Source organism: Gekko japonicus, unplaced genomic scaffold, assembly GCF_001447785.1.
Source record: "Gekko japonicus isolate JY-2015 unplaced genomic scaffold, Gekko_japonicus_V1.1 scaffold2292, whole genome shotgun sequence".
Classification (NCBI taxonomy): Eukaryota; Metazoa; Chordata; class Lepidosauria; order Squamata; family Gekkonidae; genus Gekko; species Gekko japonicus.
The window spans coordinates 212296-232580 of NW_015165889.1; positions in this window are offsets into that span (position 1 = coordinate 212296).

The following is a 20285-nucleotide window of genomic DNA, read 5'->3' on the forward strand; positions in this document are numbered from 1 at the left end:
TATTTTCAGCAATCTTGTAAAAACTTTTTTCTCCATTTCATCATAGTTCCTTGAGTCTATTTCTTGAACGGTTATCTCTGCAGGCACCTCCGGATTTCACTTTCAGTGTCATTTGGTGCAAACTCTAGAATTTATCGATGCTGCCCATTGCATGAAATATTTCTTCAGCTGCTCCAGACACCCAGCGTGACATTTGAAGCTAATGAGAGGGAGACAGACGGCAACCTCTGTTAATGGTTTTCTGTTTATCTCAGGTATGGATTTATGGAATCCCCATAATGAATTTTGCTACATTTGTTGGGGAATCGTTTTGTTTGTGTTGTTTCTCTCAGATGGCTCTCTTACCAAGAGCTTCCAAACTGGCCTCTAAATTCTGTTTTCAGCAAACTTTAACCACCGAAAACAAAGCAAATGGGCATTTTGAGCAGAAAATACAATAATAATGAGGAACGTTAAGGAGATGAGTTCAGCCCAGCATATAATGTAAGGACAAATCAGAGGACAGATAAACATGCTGAATTTTGGCTGGGACAGCAATGTTAGCAACCTAATCTTGGAGACCTACACTTTACCACAAGTGATGTGGACATTGGTTTTATGGTTCCTTTGAAGGGTTCCACTGTCTGGGTGCATCTAGCAGAATGCTAGGTTTGGAACTCCATGCTGATTCAGGGGGGGAAATGGCCACCTACAGAACATTTAGGACAGCCTCTAATGATCTTTATGTTCCTAGGTGGTCTAACACTTGGCTGTACAACTAGTGAGAAGCAGTTGGCTGGTTTTAGGATTTAGGATTGTTGCTAAATTGGAAATTTCTTGGAAAGTGTTTGTGTCTACCAAATTAGAAAGCCCATGCATAAAAGAATATTGTAAAAATCATCTTGATGCAAAGGAAGAACAGAATTGCAAACCTGGAATAGATTCTGTAACGCGGCCTAGAAATTCTGTAAAATCTGGATTGGAAGTCCAGCTCCTGACATAGTAATTCTGCAACAGAACCAAAAAGTTCTGCCTTTTTGGTGGTCAAAATCAAGTCACTTCTGACTTATGGCAACCCTATGAACTAATGACCTCCAGAATGTCCCATCATTGAAAGCCTTGCTGAGGTTTTTGCATACTGGAGGCTTCCTTGGTTGAATCAATCCTTCTCATGTTGGTCTATCTCATTTCCTACTGCCTTCAACTATTCCTAGCATTATTGTCTTTTCCAGTCAATCTTGTCTCCTCATGATGTGACCAAAGTACAATAGCCTTTGTTTAATCATTTTTGCTTCTTGGGAGAATTCAGGTTTGATTTAATCTAGAACCCACTTATTTGTCTTTTTGGCCACCCATGGTATCTGTAAAACTCTCCTGCAACAACTCTAGTCTTGTCTCTCTATATAATAATTCTGTTTTAAAGTGGCAACATTCCATTTGCTCCTATCGGCTGTGCAATGCCCTCCCTCAGCCATTGGCCCATCAGCTGCCACTCAAGAGTACTCGCGGGCCATTGGCAGGGTGCTGGGTCTGCTCCTCTTCCCCACCCACTCACCCTTCAGCCACTCTGCCTGTCAGAATTACTCGCAAACAGCTTTCTCTCTTGATGAAGACGCTTCTCCTGCTTGCCTCCTGTGTGGGAGTAACTCTTCCCTCAGTGACTGTTGGTAGGTGTAACAAAATGGCAGTTACCTGTGTTTGTAAGATGGCTGCTGTCTGCGGTTGTTTGTTTAAAATATTCCGCCATAAGGTTTAATTGAGCTGTAGTTCCAGAGAGGGGCCTGTAGGGGTATCACTCACTGGGTTGAATGGGGCTTCCTCATATGCTGGACTACAGTTCCCAGCTGCCCAAAGGCCAAAAAGTGCGGGAAAAGAGGGACTGTCCCAAGGGGTAGGGTAGCATCAATATAGACTGCAGCCTATATAGGGAGGAGGCAGTCTTCATCCTACAGGAGGTTAGGAAAGGCTCCTGCTGCCTGTGCTGACCCTAGGCTGTCCAGGCCACAAGCCACAGACATGGGGGAACCCTGCGAGGCAGCAGAAATTCAGCCACTCCACAGTCAGGTGGACTGGGGAAGGGAAAGTGGATAGTGTTTAACCCCTGTTGATTTATGTCCTGTTGGTTCATAGTGTGTGCTTACTCCTACAGCTGTGCCTTATTCATTTAGTGTGTGTGTGTACTCCAAAACTCTGTAAATACTTAGATAAATTCTTTTATTTGGGCTAATAATCTGTGTTGTGCTCTGACCACATAGTCTCCCCCGCTCTGCACAATAACAAAGGGAGGGGGTAGCCCAAGGAGGCAAGGAAAGGCCAGACCCTTGGGTTGCTAGCTTTCCAGGAATCCTCCAAAGATTGGGGATTCCATTTCCAAATACAGAGATTTGGCTAGAGGAGTCTCAGTGTCTCTCTAAAAAGGCAGTGACAATTCAGTGAGTGGTGGCAGTGAATTTAAGGAGATACGCCCACGGGACAAGGGTTGGAGGCAAACAGCTGAGTTGTAAACTGGAGCCCGTTTCGCTTGGTTCAGACAAAGGAAGGAAACCCTTCACAGGCCTTTGTGAGGAACTCATTGGGGCCAGTCCTGACTAGGGCTGCCAGCTCCAGGTAGGGAGATTCCTGGAGATTTCATGGTAGAACCTATGGAAGCCAGAGTTTGGGGAAGGGAGAGGCCTCAGCTGAGCAGAATGCCATAAAGCCCACCTTCCAAAGTAGTTATTTTCTCCGGGGGGGGGAGAGATTGTAAGGAGTTCAGTTGTGATACCTGGTGATCTTCAGGCTCCACCTGGAGGTTGGCCACCCTAGGCATAGCCATCAGTGCTTCAGAGCAGGGTCTCTGAGATCCAGGTTCTTGCTGTAGAAGCTGAGTGGGTGATTTTGGACCAGTCACAGACTTTCAGCCTAACCTACCTCACAGGGTTGTTGTGCAAGTCAAAAGGGGGAGAGGGGGATGATGCTACCTGCTTTAGTCCCCATTGCAGAGAAAGACTAATTTTCCTCCTGAAAAACCATTGTTGCCAATCTCCAGGTGAGGGCTGGAGATCACTCAGAATTACAACTGCTCTCCAGATAGCAGAGATCAGTTTCCCTGGAGAAAATGGTGAACTCTGTGTCCTTATACCCTGCTGAGATGGCCCCCCATGGCAGATAATGGCAGGTTGATCATTGGCTGGGAAGGAGATAGGGTTGCCAACTCCAGGTTAGGACATTCTTGGAGATTTGAGGGGTGGAGCCTGGAGAGGGTGAGGTTTGAGGAGGGGTGGGACCTCAGACAGGTACAATGCCATAGACTCCACCCTCCAAACCAGCCATTCCTTTCTGGGGAACCATTGTTGCCAATCTCCAGGTGAGGGGGTGGAGATCACTCAGAATTACAACTGATCTCCAGGAGGGAGGGCAGAGGTCAGCTGCAATCAGAGGGGCAGATAACGCTACATTGATGGTTAGTTGGGAAGCAGGATTTTTGCTCACAAGACTCCACAGCTTAGAGGGAGCAATAGAGGGTGCCCAACTGTAGAAATGACCCTGTGTGCTGCATTTTCTGGCCCACATTGTGTGACCTTGGACACCAGGTATTGTGTAACATAAGGTATGTGAGACTTTACTTCTACATTTGTGCCTTTCTATTACATACTCCTAATACATACTTAAGGAGCTGCGGTGGCTCAAGTGGTTAAGACGCTGAACTGCAGGCTGTGGAAGGTCAGTAGTTCAGCAGTTCGATACCCGAGTGTACCGCATGATGGAGTGAGCTCCCGTCTCTAGTTCCAGCTCCTGCCAACCTAGCAGTTCGAAAGCAAGAAATTGCAAGTAGATAAATAGGTACCACTTCAGTGGGAAGGTAACAGCGTTCCGTGCACCTTGGTGTTTAGTCATGCCAGCCACATGACCACGGAAGCGTCTTCAGACAGCGCTGGCTCTTCGGCTTTGAAACGGAGATGAGCACCGCAACCCTAGAGTCGGATTCGACTGGCTTTTGAGCAAGGGAACCTTTACCTTTACCTTAATACGTACTTAACCTGCTTTCAGCCTATGCATTCGTTACACAACACATCTTTCTAGAGCTCATTGTTTTGCTTTCACAATGGGCTTTACTGCTAGGTAAATATATTTAATTATTGAATATCCCCCTTGAAAGATGGGGAGATACTTCTATTACAGCAGAGTGTAATACCACCCTCTAGACATTTTCTCCACTGGAACCGATTTCTGTTGTCTGGATATCAGTAGTAATTTTGCGATATCTCTGGTCTCACCTGGAAATTGGCAACCCTATTGAAGTGGTGTTGGAATGGAAAATAGATGATGGCTATAGGATGACGACTTCACCCAAATGGATGCTGTTTTAGTCTTCTTCCCCAGGTTTTTCTATTCAGTTCACCGGATGAGGTGCAAACCAATGTTCTTGAATGGGACATTCTTATTTAAACATACATTCAAACCTACTAAAGAAAGAAAGAAATTCCAGATGCTGAGAGACATCCCAACTTTTTTTCTTTCTTTCCCTCACTAATTAGATTAGTCTGCTCAGTCATAACTAAGACAATTCAAATATCTTTAAACTGGTCCTCAATTTAAAAAGGCTGAAGGAAGTGGGTGTGTTTAGCCTGAGACGACTGAGAGGTGATATGATAACCATCTTCAAGTACTTGAAGGGCTGTCATATAGAGGATGGTGCGGAGTTGTTTTCTGTTGCCCCAGAAGGTTGGACCAGAACCAATGGGTTGAAATTCAATTCAATTCAATTCAATTTATTACAGGTCTATATGACTGAAGTCTTGACCAAGAGGATACCAAAGGGGGATAAAATAGGTACATAAAATAGTTATAAATGTGTCAAGGTACATAATCACAGTCACATAAAACCCAGGTTGAGCCCAGAGATTAAAAATTACCTAACTACACTTGGGGCGGAGCCAACTAACTAAAATCATCCGAAGATTAAAAGTTGGTGTCGAAGTTTTCAGAAGTGCTAGAATTTTCAATGCTTCTTGAGAGCAGCCACCTTAGCCAGGAACCGCGCCACGTTAGCTGTTTTCAGTCCATCAACATTTGAGTCAGATAACAGTACTGAAAGCACCCAAGGTTGCGCGGGAAGATTTATCTTCGTAAGAATAGGAGAGATATAAGTGCCTCTAACTTGAGTCCGGTGGGGACAGCGAAACATCAGATGATCTAAGGTTTCAATTTCGCCAGAATTGCACAGACAAAGGCGATCTGAGTAAGGAAGGCCTCCAAATCTTCCCAGAGTTACCATTGTTGGAAATACATTTAAGCGGGCCAGCATAAAGGCGCGGCGGTGAGATGGAATTGATAACGTTGAATAAAAGTCAGGAAATCTCTCTGGAGGGGACAAATGGGTTGAAATTAAATCAGAAGAGTTTTCGGCTAAACATTAGGAAGAACTTCCTGACAGAGTGGTTCTTCAGTGGAACAGGCTTCCTCGAGAGGTGGTGGGCTCTCCTTCTTTGGAGGTCTTTAAGCAGAGGCTAGATGGCCATCTGACAGCAATGCTGATTTGGTGAACTTAGGCAGAACACAAGAAGAGAAGGCAGGAAGGGTTGCCTCAGTGCTTAGTTCTTGTGGCCCTTTCTTACACACCCAGGGAAATGCCGATTGCCACTTTGGGGTCAGGAAGCAATTTTCTCCAGGCCAGTTTGGCCAGGGATCCTGGAGGGTTTTTTTGCCATCTTCTGGGCATGGAGCAGGAGTCACTGGGGGCGTGGAGGGAGGTAGTCAGGGTTTTTGTAGAAAAAGGTCAGCAGCAACTCATTAGCATAATAGGCCACACCCAACATCAGAAACTCATTAGCGTATTAGGCAACACCCTGACAGCACAAATCATTAGCATATTAGGCCACACCCTCATGTTACCAGAAGTGTGGTCATCCAGCCACACCCACCTTTTGCTTCTTATTCTGTTTACTTTGTTTGTTGTCAAAACCCAGGGCTTTTTTTTTTTTGTAGCAGGAACTCCTTTGCATGTTAGGCCACACATCCCTTATGTAGCCAATCCTAATGAGTTTCTGCTGTTGGGTGTGGCCTATTATGCTAATGAGTTCCTGCTGGGCGTGGCCAACTCAGGAGCCAGCCAGAACTCCGTTCCTGCCCAAAAATAGCTCTGGAGGTGGTTATGAATTTCCTGCATTGTGCAGGGGGTTGGACTACATGACCCTGGAGGTCCCTTCCAACTCTATGATCTTATGATTGCAGTTTGATTGGTAATCAGTTCTGCTTGCTCTTTTTCCTATGATATCCCTTATATAACCAAGCTGGCTGTCAGTAAAAAAAGTTATCATAACAAAATGTCTGCACTGCTTTTGAGACTTTCTCTTCTTTTAATTCTTTGTGATGAGTTATAAAATGAAGGCTGAAATCTGACAGTGACTCACATAAAGGCTTGTGTACATTCAGTGGGATTTCTGGTGGTTTTCCTTACAGTGACAGATTCTCCCCCCTCTCCCCACCCTCCAAGGGCATGTTTGAAATTTCCCTCAGATGTCAAAGTGGTTTCCCATGTAACACAGAGGGAAAATGTTGCCATTAGAGAAACATAATTAATAGAACATGGCGTCCTGTTCAAGTGCCACTGAGAGCTTGTGGATAGTGTGAAAAAAGAAGGTTTTTAGTCTGGAAGAGACACATAGAGATGAACTGGAAACTGTCATCCGGGTGAAGGTGGAGCATGTTACGATTTCATATCTTGGTTCCTTCTAGGGTTGCCAGTTCTGGGTTGGGGGGAAAACTTAGAGACTTTGGGGGTGGAGCCAAGAGAGGGCGAGGTTTGGAGAGGGGAGGGGCCTCAGCATGGTGCAATGCCACAGAGTCCACCCTTCAAAGCAGCCATTTTCTCCAGGGGAGCTGATCTCTGTCAGCTGGAGATCAGTTGTAAAAGCGGGAGATCCCCAGGCCCCACCAGGAGGCTGGCAGCCCTAGTTCCTTCCCCTGGGGATCTGAGATGGCTACTCAGTCTGCCGCCCTGGCCTGTTAGAGTGCTTGTTTGATTCTTTTTGTGCTCTGCTTGATTATGCGATCTTTGTATTTCATGAAGTGAGCACTCTTATGCATGCTGAAACTGGAATATATGTTGTGAGTCTTTAAGGTGCCAATGGGCCTCTGTTTAATCTTGGTGCAACAGAGAAGAAGAAGAGGAGGAGGAGGAGATTGGATTTATACCCCGCCCTTCACTTGGAGTCTCAGAGCGGCTTACAAACTCCTTTCCCTTCCCCTCCTTACAACAGACACCCTGTGAGGTAGGTGGGGCTGAGAGGACTCTGACACAAACGGCTCTTTTTCAAGGACAGCTGTGCCAGAGCTTGTGACTGACCCAAGGTCACATCCGCAGGTGCAAGTGGAGGAGTGGGGAATCAAACCCGGTTCTCCCAGATTAGAGTCCGCACACTTAACCACTACACCAAACTGGCTACACCAAACTGGATCCTGGATTTTCTCTGTTCATGAGCTAATCTTACCAAAAAAGAAGAAGATATCCTGTACTCTCTCCCAGCGCTGACTCTGGAATTTCTCAGCATTCATAGAAGTGGGGAGAACATTCGTAGAAATGGGAATGTGGAACTAGTTGCAATATTCCTTAGATCCTGGACCCAATAGTATTTTTTATGGAAGACGTGCAGTACAGCCAAATGCTTTGCCTGTGACAAGACATAAATGATATAAAGCATGAGCATGAAACAACAAAGAACCAGTGTGATGTTATAGTGGCCTAAAGTGTTGGTTTTGGAACTGGGGAGGCCGAAATTCAAATCCCAGTTTAGTCAGGGAATTCTCTGGGAAACCTTTTGCCATTAATTCACATGTTCATATGGGAGGGGGAACAGTGTCCACCTCTCTGAATTTCTTGGCAGTACAGCTGGTGGAAACCTTACTGACACTGGGGTGAATTTCTACCCCAGTTGCTCATTTTCAGGTACAGTGAATAGAGAAGTGGTTCGACAACTTTTTGCTAAGATTTGATCACCTGCACATTATCAAACAATGTCCCCAAAATTTGAGTCCAGTGGCACCTTTAAGACCAACACAGTTTTATTCACGGATAAGCTTTCGTGTGCACGCACACTTCTTTAGATACACATGCAAACAACCACTTATACCTTGAATAAAACTTTGTGGGTCTTAAAGTTGCTAACTGGACTCAGATATTGTACTGTTGCTTCCAGGGCTTTTTTTTCTGGATGAACATACCAGAACAGAGTTCTGGAACCTTTTTGACAAAATTCTTTTTAAAAAGTTTAAAAGTTCATGAGTTTTCAGTATACAGATTGAAAATTTCATTTTCCTCTTGAGAGTTCTGGCACCTCTCTTCTTCCCCAAAAAGCTCTGGTTGCTTCAGACCAACATGGCTACCCACCTGAATCAATGTCCCCAAAGTACAACCACTTATGACAACCCCAAACAACCCCCATAATCTATTGATTTTGCCATTGTGTCCAGGCCACAAGACATATTGGGGTGCAAAAATGGCCCGTAAATCTTTTTCCCCCAGAACACACTGGTTCATGGAAACATTTTAAAGAGCTCTGGAGAGACACATCTCCTTCTCGTAACTCGAAGACCCATCCTGATAACCTGACCAGAATGCACCAGATACAAAAAGTGTTATCAATTAAAATTTGTTCTAAAACGAATTCTAAAATTTATGAAAGCTAATACTAGTTTTCAGATACCTTAAATTCAAAATATAGTTTTTGTTATATCAAATGGAAATGAAAAGTAGAGCTTTGTAAAGAAAGCAGAACTTGTGTGAATTACTCAATGTACTACAGGGGAACTGACTCAAGAGAAACATTCTGCCTCATGTGAAAGGGTGTTTTCAGGCGTTGGGTGTTTGCATACCATGAAACACAATGACTTCAGCCACCACAAAAAAAAGTTTGCTGAACATTTTTTACCCCAAAATACATTTGTAATTTTGGGGTAAAAATATACCACAGAATACAGCATAACATTGTGTTTCGCATGTCGGACTAGGATCAGGGACACTCAGATTCAAATCGCCACATTACCTCAGAAGCTTGCTAGGTGACCTTGGGCCAGTTAAGTCTAACATACCTCACAGAGATGCTGTTGTCAGAATAAAATGGAGGAGGGAAGGACACTGTTGTAAGCTGTTTTGGGTCCTCACTGGGGAGGAAAAGAAGGTATAAATGTCTAAATGAAATAAAAATAAATTGTGAATGGTATAGTAACAGAAAATGTACTATGCAAACAGTACTGAACAAACAATGAAATATAAGGGGCAACTACATCAATAACTGCAGTCGTTTATGTTAAAATAAACAAGAGCCTTGTCATGAAGACAAGTTTTTGTGGACTACAGCCCACTTCTCCAGCCTGATGGACTGAGCAGCCTTTCTAAAGGAACCTGAAGAACTTTAATTGGTTTTCCTAACAGCCATTGCTGACATGAGGGGAACCAGCAAACAAGTACTTATTTAATTCCTGACTGGATCACCGAGGCTAGTGAGACAAGTGAATCTATAACTGGCTCAAGCAGACGACAGTAATACTTAAAGAATCCCCACACCCACAGTAATGACCTTTATGACTGATATTCTACAGGCCAGCAAAGCAAACAGAAAAGCAAAAACTACCTATCGGTTTTTTAAGAAGAAGAGTGGGACTGAATGTCCTCTTTTCCAAATCAAACTGGAAAACTCCCTAGGACAGGAAAACCAAGGTTATGTCATTTCAGATTCCTCAGGCCTGGCTGATTTTCGCTAGAGCAATGGCTTATAAACACCTGGCCAGGAATCCAGACTTGAGTATAAAAATGGACCTAGTTGCTTGGGGTTGGGGGGCTCCTGCTTTTGTCAGATTACTCAAATTATGACACACGTGATTAGGTGTGTGTGTTTCTGAAGGTGTGTGGATGGTCAGGGATGCAAATGGAAGACCCAAGTCAGAGCAAAGTCATGGAATCTAGGGCCAGAAATAGGGCTGCCAGGCCAGTATCCAGGTGGATGTAAAAAAAGAAATTTTGGCATACAGTAAATCGGGTTGTCCTTGTTTGCATTGTGTGAGATGCGAAGACGAATGTGATGACTGGACAGTGTGGAATTCTGTCTTTGATAAAGTGTCCTTGAAATGGACTCTATCTGCTGACGTCTGTCAGACAAAACACCTTGCCCAATAAAACTCTTTTCAAACATGAGAAGAAACTACCAGAAACTACAAATAATGGAACAGCGAGGAGTAACAGCATTTGGAATCTGCTGCACATTTCCAGTGTGTTTGTTATATATCTACAGAGTGATTAGAGACTTTGTGACTATATGTCAGTGCTATAACAGACAATCTTTTTTTGCCACAGGGTTCACTGAGACACTTTTGCTGTGTATTAATGACAAGAGACTTGTCCTTATTGCCATAAGATTTATTGAGAGACCTTTGCTGTGCATATTAATAATTGGATGCTTTATGCTTTACACTTGATCAAATATAACTTTAAGGATTTGCATTGTATATATGTGTAATGTTTTTTGAATGAGTATTCAATGAATCAGTGAAGTAATTTTGATGGCAATTTATCACGGGTTTGTATTTTTTAGCCTCCATGTGGAGCCTGGAGACCTCCTGGCATTACAACTGATCTCCAGAGGACAGAGATCAGTTCCCCTGGAGAAAATGGCTGCCTTGGAAGGTGAGGTCTATGGCATAATACCTTGCTGAGGTCCCCTTCCCTCACCGATACCTGCCGTCCCTACGCTCTACACCCAAATCTCCGGGAATTTCTCAACCCTAACTGGAAATTTGACAGAATCAGAAAGAGGCCAGAACTGGGTTTAATCAGGAGGCAAAACAGAATCAAGTTCATATTGTTGTAAGCCGCTCTGAGCCCGCATGCGGGGAGGGCGGGGTATAAATAAAATTAATTAATTAAATAAATAAATAAAAGGAAGAGATCCCAGAGTTCTGAGAAGAAAACAGTCAAGCATGACTGGGAAGAGAGGGAGATAGGTCTTTCTTCTTCTTCTTTTCTTTTCTTTTTGGTGAAGTGCCCTGTAATGAACCTTTAATCAAGTCAAGGGGACTCACAGCACTTCCTAAGATTTTGGGGGATCAGTCTGTTTTAAACAAAGCATTTCCCACAGTTCTTCCCTCAGGTAGAACAGAATGTAAAGGAGGTGTGTGGGGCAGAAGGTCTCACAGAATTACAACTGATCCCCAGACTACAGAGATCAGTTCTGCTTAGGGTTGCCAGTTCTGGGTTGGGAAATACCTGGAGATTTCGGGGGGAGTCTGAGGAGGGCAGGTTTTGAGGAGAGAAAGGACCTCAGCGGGGTACAATTCCAAATGGGCCATTTTCTCCAGGTGAACTGATCTGTCGCCTGGAGGTCAGTTGTAATCCCAGGAGATCTCCAGTCACCACCTAGAGGTTGGCAACACTAATTCCACAGGAGAAAACAGGTGCTTTGGAGGGTTGACTCTAAGGCCTCGCACCATGTTGAGGTCCCTCCTCTCCCCAAACCCTGCCTTCCTCAGGCTCTACTCCCAGACCTCTGACACTGCCTTATATTGAATCAGACCATTGGTCCATCCATTGTGTACTCAGACTGGCAGCAGCTCTCCAGGGTCTCCAGCGGAGGTCTTCCACATCACCTCCTGCCTGTCCTTTTAACTGGAAATGCCAGAGATTGAATCTCGACTTTCTGTATTTCAAGCAGATGCTCTGCTCCTGAGGTCCCAGTGGGTTCTGTTGTGGGTCAGGAACACGGGGGGAGGGCTTTGCTCATCACATGCAGAGGTTGCAGCCAAAATAAACATGAGTCTTACAGCACCTGGAAGACGAGTGCATTCTTACTGTAGTACAAACGTCCATGGATACTTCATTGGGTGCATGTGATTCATCACTCTGAATTTAGCTTCCTTGCTGTGCAAAAGCAGGATGCTTAGAGAGAGAGGAAAGGTGGATTTTTTCAGTACTTTTTAATGCTCATTCATCAATTAATTGCAAACCGAGTCGGCAATTTTCTCTGCAGAGTCAGCGGTGGCTGTGTGGCAATGAGAAGCAATAACATGCATAAGCCATGCCGGTTGTCTTTTCCCATAGGGCTGCCAGGCCTCCTGCTATGGTTTTCCTACAGAGTTTCTAGTGACTCCTAGAGCCACTCATTGTCACTTCCGGGTTGTACCCAGAACTGACGAGTTGACATTGGTGATGTCAGTGACATCACATGTCTCCACCTTCCAATCCCTTTCCTGGTTGCCAGGCTTGGAGATAACTGTCCCAATGGTCCTTCCAGAACCTCAGAACCTTGCCTCTGTTGCTTGGGTGAGAGAACAGCCCTATGAGCTGAGCAGAATGGTCTGTTCTGCTGTTCAGCACCCGTGTTGGGAGTTGCCTAACCCTGAATTAGGCTGTTTTTTATCATGGCAAAAGTGAACATGTTTAGCCATCCTGATGGTCAGAAGAGCCAGTGTTCAAGTCTCCACTCACTGTGAAACTCATTGGGTGACCTCAGCCAGCATCTTTCTCTCAGCCTAACTAACCTCACAGGATTGTTGAGGGGATAAAGTGGAGGAGGCAGAGCTTTTTTCATTGAAAAGGTACCAGTACACTGTCCAGACCTAGGTAGCCCAGGCAAGCCCGACCCTGGCTAGTACTTGGAAGCAGTGTTCCCTCTAAGCTGAGTTAGTGTGAGCTAGCTCACAGTTTTTTAGCCTCCGGCTCACACATTTTTGTCTTAGCCCAGGAAGGATGGCTCCAGAGCAAACTAATTGATGCAGCAGCCAGATCGCTCGATCACAACTTTCATGGCAGTAGCTCACAAAGTAGAATTTTTGCTCACAAGACTCCACAGCTTAGAGGGAGCATCGCTTGGAAAGGCAGCCTCCTAGGAATACCGAGGCTGGGACGTTGAGGCAGGTTATCCAGCCACCTCTCTGAAACGTCCTAGCCCCAATAGGGGTCACCAGAAGTCATCATGACTTCCAGGCATGCAAGCACATACACACACACACACACACACACACACAAATACCCCCCAAAGGTGCTAGTACACTGATTTCTATTAATTCCCCCATCAATCTTGGAATAGCCCCCCCCCCAAGGTGCTGGTACTCAGTACTGGTGAGTGCCACCATTAAAAGAGCCCCAAGAGAATCATGTACACTGCCATGAACTCTTTGGAGGAAGGGTGGGATTAAAATGTACTAAATAAGCAATGCAACATTTTATAATGTGTGTAATATGTATAAGAACAAGGCATAGTCATCTTTTGGAGTCTGCTGCCAAGTTGACTAGCATCCACCATGCTGGTGTTAACAGTTATATAAACCCCTTGGTTTCTTGAGGCATTGACTTCAAAGTCAAGCTGAAGCCGATTGTGCTATGGCAGCGAGGTTTAATTACAAGGGAGATCTGAAAACTCGGTTTGGGTTTCGGCTGGAGCTCCAGGCCAAAAATATCCCACAAAATCAAAAGAAGACCTTGTCGTCTGATGCCAGCTCAGCACGCTTCCAATGAAAAAAGAGAAAGGACAGACCGAACACAGCTTTTCACTTCAGCGATTTAACAAGGGCCCAGTGAACTTCGAAGTGTGATGGCTGCACAGTGTGTACGTGCTTTTCAAGAAGAAACATTTTGTGTGCACCATCAGTCGTGCGCTTATTATCAAGAGGGGAAATTGCCCTAGGTGACAGTGTAGGGTTATTACCAATGCACGGCCATCCAGGAATGCTACTCCACTAAGGAGTGGTTTCAGTAAGCAATCTGAACCACATTCTGCAAGGATTGTCTGTGCAATTTATCTACGAGAGATGGCCATACTGTAGTTCAGGATATATACAGATAAATGGAAAGGGGAGAAGTACAAGCAGGGGGGATGGTTTAAGGCAGGGGTCCCGAACACGGTGCCTGTGGGTGCCATGTGCCCACTGACTCCTTTACTCATTGGGTGACCTTGGCCAGCAACTTTCTCTCAGCCTAACCAACCTCACAGGATTGTTTTGAGCATAAAGTGGAGGAGGCAGTGCTTTTTTGTTGAAAAAGATGCCGGTACACTGCCCTGACCTGGATAGCCCAAGCAAGCCCGATCTTGTCAGATCTTGGAAGCTACACAGAACTTGTGTATTCCATTGTACACTGCAAATAATATTGTGACTTTTTATTTTCATTCCTCAACAAGAAACCATTTTTGTTTTGTTTTGACTGTGAATTCTCTGTTGAGAGGTAAAGTGTCTGGGATGCTGCTGAAATAAATGAGAAAAGCTTCAGTTACAATTATGTATGAATTGATAAACAAAGAGGAGTGAAAGAGAAGAAGAAGAAGAAGAAGAAGAAGAAGAAGAAGAAGAAGAAGAAGAAGAGATGGATTTATATCCCGCCCTTCACTCAGAGTCTCACAACAGACACCCTGTGAGGTAGGTGGGGCTCAGAGAGTTCTTTCCAGAACTGTCCTTGAGAGAACAGCTCTGACAGAACTATGGCTTGCCCAAGGTCATCCAGCAGCTGCAAGTGGAGGAGTGGGGAATCAAACCTGGTTCTCCCAGATTAGAGTCCACACTCTTAACCACTACACCAAACTATAGGCTGTTTCATATGCTGTGGAGATGGAAATTGCTTCCAGACATGCCTCTCTTAGACCCCAGTTCTTTAACCTTGGTGCAAGCATTTGAAATGGAACAGTTCTCTGTCTGCTTGGGAAGTCAAAGCAGATACAGCCAAGATAATTTACTTCCTGTTGTGTAGTGCCCTTACCCCTGGCAGTCCACACCTCCTCACAAGCTGTTGGATCCCCAAGCATCGAGAATAAATCCACGTTTTCAAGAAAAGCAAAATTTATTTCAAAGCGTTGAAGACATACTCAAACACGTTCTTTGTTAGAACTGGGGATACACAGTTAGGTCAAGCATAATAAAGGAAATTCAAACAGATACAGATCCAATGAATAGCATTCCCGCTGGCGGGCTAATGAAACGGTTGCGCGCCCAGTCCATGGGAACCAGGCAGAACATCAGACAAAACACAGGTGCAGTACTCATGAGAAAAGCAATAGGCAAGCATTACAGCATCTTCTCCCCCACACAACCTCCAGCAGTTATCTTGTGCATTCCAACGCAGGAGCAGGATGATAGAAAACAAGCCGGGTGCAACAGGGAAAGGATATGTACACAGAGGTCACAGAAAACAGAATGGCAGCTTGCTGACATACTGCCCCCCTTAAAATACACTTACAACACACCTCCCGGGTCGGGCGGGAGATCTCCCGGGCTGGGCGGGAGACCTCCCGGTTTGTCCGGGAACCTCTTGTGGAAACTACGGATCAGGTAAGGGGCCCGAATATCCCCTTCTTCCACCCATTCGCGGTGCTGGGGACCGAAATCAACCCATTCGATAAGGTACCAGAGTTTACCACATTTCACTTTACAATCAAGGATATCAGCGATCTCAAAATGTTCATCCCCTTCCAAAATGACAGGTGGAGGAGGAGTAACTGCTGGTCTCCAGGGAGACGGGCCAGGATCCTTCTTCAACAGGCTCATGTGAAAAACAGAATGCAGAGCACGTAAATTCTTAGGCAAAACAACATCAACCGCCACATCATTTATGACTTTACGCACTTTGAATGGACCTATGAACTTCCACCCCAATTTCCTGCTAGGCCGCAGCATCTTAATGTTCTTGGTCGAGACATACACAAGATCCCCAGGTTTCAGATCAAACCCCACCACCCTACCCTTGTCTGCCTGGGTCTTGTAAGCAGCCTTGGCTGCGTCAAGCGTTTGGCATAGCAGAGGCCATGCATTTTGCAAGGACATACACCATGTATCAGCATCCCCCACAGGACGTTGGCCCATCCCCTCCAGGAAAGGGAGGGGGGGGCTGTCGTAACCAGAGACAGCTTTATAAGGAGACATGCCCGTGGAGCTATGGACAGTATTGTTATAACAATATTCAGCAAGAGGCAACAATTCACACCAATCATTCTGTTGATAATTAGTAAAACAACGAAGATATTGCTCCAGGGTCTGATTAACTCGTTCTGTTTGTCCGTCAGTCTCAGGATGATACGCGCTGCTGAGCCCTTGTTCCACCCCTAAAATGGAAAGAAGTTCCCTCCAAAACTTAGAAACAAATTGGGTCCCCCTGTCAGAAATTAACTTAGCAGGTAATTGATGAATTTTCACCACGTGAGACATAAACGATTTCGCCAACCTCTGAGCTGTAGGCAAGGAAGGAAAAGGCACAAAATGAGCTTGCTTAGAAAATAAATCAACAACCACCCAAATAACAGTGTTCCCTTTGCTCGCAGGGAGGTCAGTAATAAAGTCCATGGACACCACTTCCCACGGTCTCGATGGGGTAGGGAGTGGCTGCAGAAGACCAGGAGGCTTGCCCACTCTGGGTTTAGTCAAGGCACAGGTTTGGCAGGACCGAACAAAAGTCAAGAGGTCTTTGCGCATCTGTGGCCACCAGAACTGTCTGCGGATGAGTTGCAGAGATTTAACAAAACTCCAATGCCCTGCCAGTTTCGAACCGTGAGCAGACTCCATCACCTCCCTCCTCATTGAAATAGGCACATACAGTTTGTCTCCAGAATAAATCAGACCTTCAGGGCTACGGACACAATCTGGCAACGCTTTCAGGGAGGCATCATCATCAGCAGTAAAAGCAGACATATATTTCTGGACCCAGCCCCCCCCCCCCCAGGGAAAAGGGAAGGCGAAGTTTCATCAGAGCGCGGAATCGAGCGCGCTTGCGCACGGGTGACCACAGCCCCCCCCAGGTGGGAGGGGGAAAAAACAGAGTCCATGATGATTTCACGCTGACTGTCATGTTGTGGGAGGCGTGAGAGCGCGTCAGCCAGGGAATTAGCCGTCCCAGGGAAATGACGAAGAGTGAATCGAAACTTAGCAAAGAAGTCCGCCCAACGAAGTTGTTTAGCGTTGAGAGAACGGGGGGATTTCAGCATTTCCAGATTTTTATGGTCAGTCCAGACTTCAAATGGCAGTTGCGCCCCCTCCAACCACTGCCTCCAAGTGGAGAGAGCCAGCCGGATCGCTGATGCCTCCTTCTCCCAAATCCCCCAGTTTCGTTCAGCGTCAGAAAACTTTTTAGACACAAATGCGAGGGGGTGTAAACGACCATCTTCCCCTTCTTGCAAAATAGCGGCCCCCATTGCCACATCCGAGGCATCAGTTTGGACAATGAATTTTTTAGTTTCATCAGGGCGCGCCAGCACTGGCTCAGAGGTGAACATCAGTTTAAGTTTCTCAAAAGCCTCTGCGCAAGCAGGGGACCATTTAAGCGGGGCGCCTGGTTTCGTAGCATCAAAACCCTTCCCCTTGGTCTTTAGCAAATCAGTCAGAGGAAGGGCAATTTGAGCGAAATTCTGGATGAAATTTCTATAAAAATTGGCGAATCCGAGGAACATTTGCAATTGTTTGCGGGTCCTGGGGGGTTCCCAGTCAAGTACAGCCTGTATTTTAGCAGGGTCCATTTCCACCTTCCCCCCAGAGATGCGATAACCCAAAAAGTCAATGCATGTCTTGTGGAATTCACATTTTGACAGCTTTGCAAACAGGTGGTGTTCATAAAGTCGCTTAAGGACCTGGCGCACCAATTTAATATGCGACGGGAGGTCCTGAGAGTACAGCAACACGTCATCAAGGTAAAGGACCACTCCTTTGAACAAGAACTCATGTAGGACCTCATTGATTAGGTTCATGAAGACCCCCGGAGCCCCTTGAAGCCCGAAGGGCATAACGAGGTACTCAAACTGCCCCAAAGGGGTATTAAATGCAGTCTTACTTTCATCCCCCTCCCGAATGCGCACACGGAAATATGCATCTCGGAGGTCAAGTTTCGAGAAGATTTTGCCCTTGGTGGCCTCAGCTACCAAGTCCTTGATTAGCGGGAGGGGGTAGGCATTGGACAAAGAAACAGCGTTCAGACCCCTATAATCAGTGCACAATCTAAGCCCCCCGTCTTTCTTCTTTCGGAAAAGTACAGGCGCGGCGAAAGGGGAGGAAGCCGGGCGAATGAAACCTCGGGCTAGGTTTTTATCAATAAAGTTCCGCAGTTCAACTTTCTCAGCCGGCCCCATCGCATAGATTTTACCTTTAGGTAATTTACAGTCAGGCAAAAGTTCAATAGCACAGTCAGTAGAGCGATGGGGGGGCAATTCGTTAGCTTCATCTTCGCCAAACACTTTCGCCAAGTCTCTATACTCTCGAGGCAAAGAAGCTAACTCTTCCGGCTGCAAAGCGCCGCAGGGGAACTGTGCGGTCGGCTGGTCCCCCCACGAGTCCAACCAGCAGTGATCTACACATTTAGCCGACACAAATTTGACAACCCCTTCTTCCCACAAGATGTAAGGGTCATGGGTAAACAACCAGGGACTCCCCAGTACTAAGTCAAACTGCGATTTAGGGGTAACAATGAAGGATCTGGATTCCCAATGATCGCCAGCCCCCAACCGCAAAGCCATAGTCTCGTGTGTACAAGGTTCCATGGGTGCCCCATCCATTTGGGTAAAAATGATGGGAGACTTCAAGGGGACTATCCCCGCTTCCAGTGCCAATAACACTCTAGGGCTGATGAGATCCCTCCCACACCCAGAATCAATCAACGCTCTCACCCTAACGTGGGTCCCCAGGAGCGGATTCATTAACGAGACAGTCACGAAAAACAGGGAAGGGGTTTCTCTCACCACCTTGGGCGCAGAGCTAGAATGGCCGTGTCGTTTTGCGCCTCTCACAACAGGCCGTTGTCGTTTTCCGCCGTTTCAGCCACCACCTCCTCTTCTGACTCGGCAGCAGACGGTTCGATTCCCTCCAGGCCTTGGGCCGCCTGCAGAGCTTTGGAGAAACGCGGTTTAGCCATCCCCTTCTTCCCCGTCAGCGGTGTCTTCGGGCTTGGAGTAGGCGGCTTGTCTTTTACCTGACGGCTGCCACAATCCACAGCGAAATGCCCCTTCTCCCCGCACTTGAGACAGAGCCCCATCTTCATACGTAGTTCTCGTGCCGATTCCGACAGGCGTTGAGTCTTGGGTCTGGAGGCACTGGCAGCGGCGGGTCTGTTGGTCGTAGCAGCCAAGTCGAGTTTGATGGTGGTGAGCCGATCCTCTGCATTTTCAGCTTCCTGGGTCCAGGCCATCAGGGAGACAGGATTGACAGTCTTCAGAACCGTTTCTCGGATGTCTGCGTTGAGTCCCAATCGATACATCTCAGCCAATATATGATCAGGGTAGTCTCGGAGCTTTGCTGCCTGCTTGTGGAATTCCAGTGTGTACTCGCGAACCGACTTCTTATTCTGGCGGTAGGTGCGGAGAAACGCTTTAGCTCTTTGGCTCGCGTTGACATCTTCAAACCTCGCCCGCAGCGCCCACATGAATGCTCGCAAATTCAAAAGTTCCGGACCGCGGTCATTGTGCAGTCCAACATACCATGTGGCGGCGTCTCCTTTTAGTCTTGCCGAGATGACATCAATAAGACCAGCTTCATTTCGGAACAGGTGTCGGCTCTCTTCTACGAATTTATGCACTCTCACCGTGAAGAAAGCGAGTTCATCTGGGTTGCCGTCAAAGGTAGCCTCCAGTAGATCTTTGGGTCTGGGCCATGGAGGCCGTACCAACGGTCCCAGCTGACCCGGAACTCCCCTGAGAGGGAGACCCGGACCAACCGGTGGCCCCGCTGGCATTGGCCTCATCGGTGGCGGCAGACCCGGCACCGGCGGACCCCCCGGCATCGGCTGTTGCACAGGCCCTTGCTGAGGCGGTCCCGCCGGCGGCTGGACAGGCACCTGCGGCGCGGGAACTCCCGGTACTTGCAGCGGAGGTCCCGTCGGCGGCTGAGCAGGCACCTGCGGTGCGGGAACTCCCGGTGCAGGGACAACTTGTTGCTGCGCGGCGTGTGCGTCAAGGAAATTAGCCATTCTAACGTCCATCATTCCCGGCAGAGCTTCCATTACATCCTGGAATGTCCTCAACAAGTCCCTCACCGAGTATTCCAGTTCTGCCAGTCGTTCCCCGGTGGTTTCCTCCGGGATGGGGTCCCGAGGTCGATAGTCCGGGGGTGGGTCATAGTCCTCTTCCGTTTGGAAGGCTCCGGTGCCCTCCTCATCCTCTGCGTGGCCTCGCGGCCCCGATGGCTCGAACATCCACTCCTCGAGGTCTTGCTTGGAACTCCCCTTCTCCGAGGTAGTCCCCGGCTCCGGGAACAATCCCTTGTCAAACAGACTCTCACGTAATCCGCTCCCCCGACGGGAGTACACCTCTCGGGTGCCCTGAGTGTTGTACATAGTCCAGTCATCCTGCTGTTGAGTCTTCCGCGGACCCCAGTGC